The sequence below is a fragment of the Bos indicus genome, chromosome 5, assembly GCF_029378745.1.
Source record: "Bos indicus isolate NIAB-ARS_2022 breed Sahiwal x Tharparkar chromosome 5, NIAB-ARS_B.indTharparkar_mat_pri_1.0, whole genome shotgun sequence".
Classification (NCBI taxonomy): Eukaryota; Metazoa; Chordata; class Mammalia; order Artiodactyla; family Bovidae; genus Bos; species Bos indicus.
Genome location: NC_091764.1, coordinates 30,220,570 through 30,230,204, shown reverse-complemented (window position 1 = coordinate 30,230,204; position 9,635 = coordinate 30,220,570). Strand labels below are relative to the sequence as shown.

At 42.0% G+C, this 9,635-nt stretch overlaps 1 long non-coding RNA gene across 2 annotated transcripts in view; it reads right to left on the bottom strand.

Moving 5' to 3' along the window:
- Positions 1-435: 435 nt before the first annotated feature.
- LOC139183094 (uncharacterized) overlaps positions 436-9,635 on the bottom strand; it is a 16,811-nt gene continuing 7,611 nt past the window's right edge. For both annotated transcript variants that reach the window (XR_011566566.1, XR_011566567.1), the window contains exon 3: positions 436-583. This is a non-coding gene — a long non-coding RNA (uncharacterized lncRNA). The remainder of the gene's footprint in view (positions 584-9,635) is intronic.

Sequence of the window (9,635 nt, the reverse complement as noted above, 5' to 3'; positions counted from 1 at the left end):
TCTTTGTTGAGAAGAGGTGACTGTGCAGACAGCAGCTGGGTAAGAAAATCCAGGAGAACTGCTTTGCCACATGGCTCGCAGTCTCAGATTTATGGTAATAAGGCTAGTTTCCAGATTGTCTCTGGCCAATCATTCTGATTCAGGGTCCTTCCTGGTGGCTCACGCATTACTCAGCCGAGATTGATTCCAGCAAGAAGGATTCTGGGAGGTTGGTAGGACATATGGACTGGTGTCTCCTCTCCCTAGTCAGTTTTTGAGTATACTCTTTGGAAGGATTCTTTTAGCAGCATTTGAGAATTCAGAGATAATATGGAGGAGATAAAGGCCTGAACAAAATCAGGACCAGGGGCAGGGGTCGGGTGAAGAGAAGTAGAATTGTTGGGAAAGATTACATTAGTCTGTTCAGGCTGTTGTAATAAAATCCTGGAGCCTGGATGTCTTAAACAGCAGATATTTATTTTCTTACAGTCCTGGAGCTTAGAAATCCAAGATCAAGGTGCCATCAGGGTTGGTTTCTGGAGAGACTTTTCTTCCTGGCTTGTAGATGTCTGTCTTCTCGCCATGCCCTTATGGGACCTTCCCTCTGTATTCACATGGAGAGAAGGCTTTAGTGGCTCTTCCTCTTTTTGTTTTTTTTTTTTAAACTTTATTGCATTTTCTTACAATATTGCTTCTGTTTTATGTTTTGGTTTTTTGGCCTTGAGGCATTTGGGATGTTAGCTCCCTGACCATAGATCAAACCTGCACCCCCTGTATTGGAAAGCGAAGTCCCAAACACTGGGAAGTCCCTTTCTTCCTCTCCTTAATAAGGACACCATCCTGTCAGGTTAACACCCCACCTTTATGACCTTTAACCTTCATTGCCCCCTTTAACCTTCATTAATCTTCATTAACCCTTCATTAACCCCCTTTAACTTTCATTGCCTTCTTAAAGGCCCAGTTACCAACTACAGTCACATTATCATCATATGAATTTGCGGAGGATACAATTCAGTTTGTAACAGAGATATATCTGAGACAGAATCAACAAGACATAGTTACCTATTTGATAACAGTGACTAATATTTTTATAGTGTTTGTAATTTACAGAATTTTTTCCCACATCTATTATCTGGTTAGACCTTCACAACACTGTGGGAAAGGGATATTATTATCCCCATTGCACAGATGAGTAAACAGATTAAAAGAAGTTAAATAATACATCTGAGGCCTTATAGCAAGTAAGTACAGACCCTGGCACTGAACCTGGCCTTCGACTTGGAATTCCATGCCATTCTGATTTTCTTGTGAGAAGTGAGGGAGTAAAGAGGACTGAAAAGTTGAGGCCAGCTTGGATCCCTTACCCTTATTCTCTGGGGAGCCCAGACTCTCTCTTAAGTCAACTGCTTACTCAAAACACATTCAAACTCCTGCTACTCCCTCCTACCTAGGAAACTCTATATTATCTCTAGCCCCCTCCTCTAAGGTCTTTAGAAACACACATCTGCTCTCTCCTTTCTTGTGGGAAGTTATGTTGGGGGGGGGGGGTGAATATAGAAATTTTAAACTTTTTTTTCATAATTTACACTGGTACCGAGAGAAGGATTTTCTCTTTCCTCTTAACTGGCTAATTCTTACTCATGCCTTAAAACCAGGCTTATAGGTCACCTCCTTCATGACCTCTCCAGAATTGATGAGAACATGTCTGTGAGCACATAGTGCCCCAATATATTTCTGTCATCATATCTTGAATCATAAGATTGTGTAAGTTCCTTCAGGGCAGGCTGATATTCCTAGTATCTAGCAATAGCACCCACTTTGTGTCTGTTACATGTTGAATAAATGAATGATTTCATACATTGTGACATTCCTCCCACACCACAGAGCCCTTTTACTCTTTATCATTCCTCTCAGATACAGTCTGACTGCTTGTATCACTGAAGGTTCAATGCAGAAAACAAAACCCCCTCCAAGTAGTACAAGGATATGAAGACATACGTGCTTACAAACTCACTTGGAATGTCTAGAAGCACCCACTCTGGGCTGAAACTCCAGCAATGGAGCTCCAGAACATGATAAAAGTGCTCTATCAGACGAGCTGCTACCTCTGCCATAGTCAGAGAGGGTGGAGCACCTGGACGTCTCCACTGATGATGGGGCTTGAGAACAAGTGGTCGCAACTGTGATCCAGGGATCTGGAAGCTATAATCAGGACATTGCCACCGCTGCACTCTGATGCAACCACCTCTCAATGTTTGCAAAGCTTGAGACATCACTGGGCTGCTGCAGTAGAAATAGATCACATCTCCAAGGCCTTGCTTGCCAGGAGAAATAGCCAAAGTAGCAGAGGGATGACCTTTGTCTCACTTCTGCCTCTTAAATCTCACCCAAGTACATCTGACTGACTACAAGGTATGTTGAGAAATATAATCCTTATTTTTTTCAGCCTCTGCAGTATAGGAAAGCACACTGGAAGGAAAAAACATGTTAGGAACGTGGGAATATATGCTGAATGCTAATAAACATATCCACTACTCTGCTTGTATGACAATCCACCCAATGTCTTAATCACCTGTAACTGGGTCTCTTCGTCTCCCCTCCCCCCGCCTTCCCTCCCCAGCCCCCATCCCACTCCCACTCCCCCAACCCACCCAGGGGCCCCTGCTGGTGACTATCTCTGGTCCTGTCTCTCAGTCCTCTCCTTTAGGCTACAGTTTGCCCTTTTCTGTGACGTGGATGAGGCCAAAGTTCTTAGTTATCCTTAGCACAGTCCTTTATAGGACAAATGGATATACTGGACTTCATCAAAATTAAAAACAAATGCTCTTTGAAAGACATTGTTAAGAGAACTAAAAATAAGCCACAAACTAGGAGAAACGATTACAAATCACATATCTGACAAAGGACTTGTATCTAGAACACAGAAATAACTCTCAAAAATCAATAATAAGAAAACAAACAGCCCAATAAAAGAAATTGGGCAAAAGATTTAGAGGCTTGTTCAGCAAAGAAGATATATGCATGACAAATAAACACATGAAAAGATATTCAAATCATTAGTCATTAGGGAAATACAAATTAAGACCACAGTGAAAAACCACTATATACACACCTAAAATTTAAAGTGATCTGAGTGTTGGAAAAGCTGTGGAGAACTTGGATCTCTCATATTCTGCTGGTGGGAGTGTAAAATGAATGGTACAACCCTCTGGAAACAATTCGGAAATTTTTTTTTAAGTTAAACATACTGTGTAAGATGGTATGGGTAACCCAAACAAACTTCTTGGCCAACCCAATACCTACTATATGATTCAGCAATTGTACTCCTAGATATTTACCCCAGGGAAGAAGAAACCAATGAGCACAGAAAGATTTGTACACAAATATTCTCGGCACCTTATTTATAAGGGGAAAAAAAAAAGTCCCCTGGAAGCAACCCCAAATTCATCATCAGGTAAATGAATAAACGATTTATGATAAATCAGATCAAACCAGTCAATGCTAAAGGAAATCAACCCTGAATATTCACTGGAAGGACTGAGGCTGAAGCTGAAGCTTCAATACTTTGCCCACCTGGTGTGAAGAGCTGACTCACTGGAAAAGACCTTGATGCTGGGAAAGATTGAGGGCAGCAGGAGAAGGGGGAGACAGTATGAAATGATTGGATAGTATCACCGACTCAATGGACATGAGTTTGAGCAAATTCTAGGAAATAGTGAAGGAGAGAGGAGCCTGGCATGCTACAGTCCATGGGGTCACAAAAAGTCGGACATGACTTAGTGACTGAACAGCAAAAAATACAATGGGATACTTCTCAGGAATAAACAGAAATGAACTATGATTTCTGTTTGAACAATAAATAGAAATAAACAATAAACAAAAATGAACTGTGATTCATTCACATCAATGAATGAATCTCAAATTTATGGTGAGTAAAAAGAGGCAAAAGAAAAAAGAGTATATATTGTATGAGTCCATTTACATAAAATTCCAGAAAATTCAAACTAATCTAATAGTGATAGAAAGCAAGTCAGTGGTTGGCTGGGGATGAGGAGGGTGAAGGCAAGAGAAATCGTCGCATGAAACAAAGGCGCATGAGGAAGTTTGAAGGGATAATGAATCATTCTTTATCTTGACTAGGGTAATGGTTTCATGTAAAAAACTCATGAAATTGTACACTTTAAATATGTGCAGCTTATTATATGTCAATTATACCTAAATAAAGTTGTTTAAATTTAAAATAAAGCAGAGGCCTTTGAACTGGGAAAAAACTGCTATGCTCCTCGTGTGTGTGTTTTCCAAGATCTTATTTCTCCAATCAAGCATCACACACAGGCCCCCTGGGCCCAGCAGTGAAAGCTCGGAGTCCTAACCATTGGCCCACCAGGGAATTCTCTCACTTCTCTCACTTCGTGAATGTCTGATGTCTGTCTTCCCCTATACAGTGAAAACATCATAAAGGCTAAGGCCATGCCTATTTGCATCTCTAATGTTTAACACAGAACCTGGTGCTTGTTAGGGATTTGACAAATCCATGTTGAAGAAAGAAAAGAGAGAAGAGTTGAGAAGAGCTCCAAGTTTTAACCCTGAGTGAAAGAGAAAATGTGTCGTTGTTGATAGATAGGGAGGAATCAGGAGGCAAGGCAGAGGTGGAACACCCTAAGAGGGTGAAAGGGAGCCACGTGACACTATGTCCGCAAAGCCAAGGGGAGAGATAATCTCAGGCAGGAGGGTTGGGAAAAGGCCTTCGGATTTTTGGATTCCGCAGTTAGACAGCATTGGCTCCCTGAAGAAAGCGATTTCAGACAGATACCGGGTTGTTTTCCCTCCCCAGTCTTCCCTATATACAAAACACAAAACTTCCCTATACAGTAGAACACCTACTTGGCTTCCTCCATCTTCAACAAGCTGCCATTCTAGTCCAAGCCCTCATTGTTCCTCATTTGTTCTGTTCCAATAGGAGTTTCTTGGATGCCACTCTTGTTCTCTTCTGTCACAAGTTAGAGTGATTTTTTTTTCAAGTTGTACACTTTATTTATTTTTAATTTTTGGCCTCACAGCATGTGAGATCTTAGTTCTTTGATGAGGGATTGAACCACATTCCTTGCATTGGAAGCAGGGAGTCTTAACCACTGGACCACCAGGAAAAGTCCCTAGAGTTTTAAAACTAGAGACACAGGTCCTGTGCCTAGTTCTTCCTTGGAATCTCCTTGTCATTCAGTTTATCTCTCCACTGCAATGATTGGCACCCAAATGTGTTCAAGCTATGAAACTCTCAAGCTACATCACATCATCAGCTGGAATCAAGAAAGGAAACTACATAGGATATTAGTGATATATTTCTGCCTAGCAAATAACCCCAAAACGTTGAGGCTTGAAACAACAAAACCAAAAAAAAAAACCTATTATCTTACATTTTCTGAGAGTCAGGAATCTGGGAGAGGCTTAGTTGGGTGCTATTGTCTCAGGAACTCACATTAGGTTGCAATAAAGCTTTCGGCTGCAGCTCCAGTCATCTGAAGGCTTGATTTCTTTTTTTTTTTTTTAATATCTATTTATTTGGCTGTGCTGGGTCTTAGTTGAAGCGTGTGGATTCTTTAAGTTGCAGCATGTGAGGTCTTTTAGTTGTGGCATGCTGAATCTGTTTTAGCTGTGGCATACAAACTCTTAATTGTGGGATCCAGTTCCCTGATCAGAGATTGAACCTGGGCCCCCTGCATTGGAAGCACAGAATCTTAGCCACTGGACCACCATGGAAATCCCCAACTTGATGTACTTTTAAGATGCCTCATTTACATGGCTGTTGGTCAGATGCTTCACTTCCTTACTAGTTGTTGGCAAAAGGCCTCAGTTCCTCCACCACCTGAGCCTTTCCACAGGGCTGCTTGAGTGTCCTCCTGACATGGCAGCTGTGAGCAGAGAGAGAGCAGAGAGGAAGCTGCAGTGCTTTTTCTGACCTAGTGTTTTTACCTAATCCTCATCACTTCCACTTTATAGACAGTCCCCAACTAACCATGGTTAAACTTACGATTTTTCGTGTTTATGATGGTTTGAAAGTGATACACATTCCTTAGAAACTGAAGTTAGAATTGTGAATTGTAATCTTTTCCTAGGCTATTGAGATGCAGTGCCATACTCTTCCCTAAAGGGGATCATGACGGTAAACAACTGATGCTGTTACAACCATTCTGTACCCATACAAGTATTATATTTTTCACTTTCGGTACACATTGAATAAATTACATGAAATATTCAACATTTTATTATAAAATGTTGTGTTAGATGATTTTATTAGCCCAACTGTAGGCTAATAAGTGTTCTGAGCACATTTAAGTTAGGTTAGGCTATGGTGTTATGTGGCTTAGATGTATTAAGTACATTTTCAACCTAAAATATTTTTAATTTTTGATGGGTTTATTGGGACAAAGTCCCATAGTAAGTTGAGGAAGATTTACATTCTATTTATTAGAAGCAACTTAACATCCAGCTCATGCTTGAAGGGAGGAGAATTAAGCTCTGCTTCTTGAAGGGAGAGGACTTCTCATGTGAGGCAGTGGTAGAGAATCCCTCTGCCAATGCAAGGGACAGAAGAGACGTGGGTTTGATCCCCGGGTCAGGAAGATCCCCTGGAGTAGGAAATGGCAACCCACTCCAGTATTCTTGCCTAAAAAATTGCATGGACAGAGGAGCCTGGCAGGCTATATGCTGCTGCTGCTGCTGCTAAGTCACTTCAGTCGTGTCTGACTCTGTGAGACCCCATAGACGGCAGCCCACCAGGCTCCCCCGTCCCTGGGATTCTCCAGGCAAGAACACTGGAGTGGGTTGCCATTTCCTTCTCCAATGCATGAAAGTGAAAAGTGAAAGTGAAGTCGCTCAGTCGTGTCTGACTCTTAGTGACTCCATGGACTGCAGCCTACCAGGCTCCTCTGTCCATGGGATTTCCCAGGCAAGAGTACTGGAGTGGGGTGCCATTGAGATCGCAAACAGTCTAAGCACATGCACGTATACCTGAAGGGAGAAATCTTAAAGAACTTGTGTTTATCTATTTTAAAACCGTTAAAGGAAGGCAAAAGAAAAAGGTATGTTGAAGCCTTAAGGCAAGAAAGATTTTTGTCATCAGTTGTGAATAGTCATTCAAGGAGCCAGTGCAGTAAAACAGTGGTTATACAATGCAGTGCTTCTCTACTGAAACCGAGTCCCTCTAAAACTTAGTTCCCCTGCAGAGTTTGTGATTAACTTCTCTGTCCAAAACTTATTCCCTTTCTTGTCTCCTCTGACTTCAGTCCTGTGCTAACTGAATGCTAATCAATCAGAGTCAGATGGCTAAAATTGTTGTTGTAAGTAACACAACATACAAACAAACACCATACAAACTACTACCATACAAACTACCACCATACAAACTCAGGCTGTTCCTCCAGGGCAAGATGAACTAAAAGACCCCCAAGCCATGAACCACCTGGCCAGAGAGAGAATCATAAACCAGAGATATCCTGGCTTCCAAAACTACAATGAAGAAACGTCACAAAGTTGTCACAGGACAATGATTAATCCCAGCCTCTTGGCTCTTCCCTTTTAAAAATCCACTAACTCAGGACCTAGTGGGAGTGGATCTGAGGATTGTCTCCCACACCCTTGCTTGGCACCCTGAAATAAATTCTTGAAAGTGAAAGAGAAAGTTGCTCAATTGTGTCCAACTCTTTGTGACCCCATGGACTTATCCAGTCCATGGAATCATCTAGGCCAGAATACTGGAGTAGGTAGCCTTTCCCTTCTCCAGGGGATCTTCCCAATCCAGGGATTGAACCCAGGCCTACCCGCGTTGCAGGCAGATTCTTTACCAGCTGAGCTACCGGGAAAGCCCAAGAATACTGAACTGGGTAGGTTACCCCTTCTCCAGCGGATCTTTTCAACCCAGGAATCGAACTGTGGTCTCCTGCATTACAGGCGGATTCTTTACCAGCTGAGCTATCAAGGAAGCCTAAATCCTTGCTTTGCTGCAAACTCCTGCTGCCAGGGTTGGCTTTCTGTGTGCCCTGGGCACACGAGCCCTTTGCTGTGTTTCACTACCTGCACCCATGACAGAGGCAGGATGAAGATGAAGTGGATGAAGAGGTTGGCCAAGTGTCCGGAGTTTGGAAGTGGTGATGGAATAGAAGAGTGTAGACTTTATTTATTTATTGGCTGTGCTGGATCTTCATTGCTGCAAGCCGGCTTTCTCTAGTTGTGGTGAGTGGGGGCTACTTTCTAGTTGCGGTGCGGGGGCTTCTCATTGCAGTGGCTTCTCTTAGTGTGGAGCACAGGCTCTAGGCGAGTGGACCAGTAGTTGCAGAGGATGAGCTTCGTTGCTCTGTGGCATGTGGGATCTTGCTGAACCAGGGATCAAACCTGTGTCCCCTGAATTGGCAGGTGGATTCTTAACCACTGGACCACTAGGGAAGTCCTGAGTATAGATTTTAGAGTGCTGGGAAATACTAAAGTAATTGATCTGAAACTCAGACTGAAACTCAACAGAAATGGAGAGAGCTAATTACATCTAAGACCAAAGCATCTCTCATAGCTCTTCACAGAAACTAACTTAATCTATTTGAGTTTCAGTTTCCTCATCTATAAAATGGGACTGATAATATCTGCATTACCTTCTCCACTGGAGTTTTTATACAGAGAAAGTGAAACGACAGATAGAAAATTATTTTGAAAAGAGTAAAGCATTCTTCTAATACTCTTGCTACTGTTAATCACTGCCCTCTGAAAAGTTACAATGGGCTGAGTTGATAGTAAAAAATACTGTAAACTGTGTAGTTTAGTTGTTTTCTTCTTCTGGTCTTCAGTAATAATAGCCTACAATACTGTGATTTGAAAAAGAAAGCTCAAGTTTTGTTTCTTCACTTCTGTCCCTCAGATGTCAATGGAAATGCAAATGAGATCTGGGAAGTGAAAAGGCTCCTCCTGAATCTTAAGCAGAATATTAAATACACATTTATGGGTGATGGTGCGGGTTTTGATGTGTTTCAATCCTGTTCGCTGCTTGTTCTCATAATCACTGGGCAGAACAAGGTCAGCAAGTTTGAAGGAGGGATTGGAGATATAAGAGTAGACAAGGAAAAGTGTAAGATTCAGGGAAGCCATGTTTATCGTTATTGTTAGGAAACCAGTCAACCTCCCTATGGCTAAGTTGAGAGTAGGACCCGCAGTCATTCCAAGCTATCCCTCTCATCCTCCTCTCCTTCCTTACCCTGCTTTTCACCTCCTCCCTAGCTTCTGGAATGTAGACTCTGTTGCTGTCTTCCCACCTCCTTCCTATCATTTTTCTTTTTTAAAAAATTTATTTGTTGACTGTACCAGGTCTTAGTTGTGGCACGTGGAATTTTTATTATTATTATTTATTTGCAGCATGCAATGTCTAGTTCTCTGACCAGGGATGAAACCTGGGCCCCCTGCTTGGGGAGCTCAGAGTCTTAGCCACTGGACCACCAGGGAAGTCCCTTCCTCACCATTTTTTAAGCTCCCCAAGCTCTTAATGTCAAGTACAACTGCTCTTTTCTTTCAAAGATTTTATTAAAATACAAAAACACACAGAACTTTACAAAATTGCATTAACAACACATGCCAATTTTATGAGATGCAGTATAGCTTAATGATTAAGAATAAGGGCT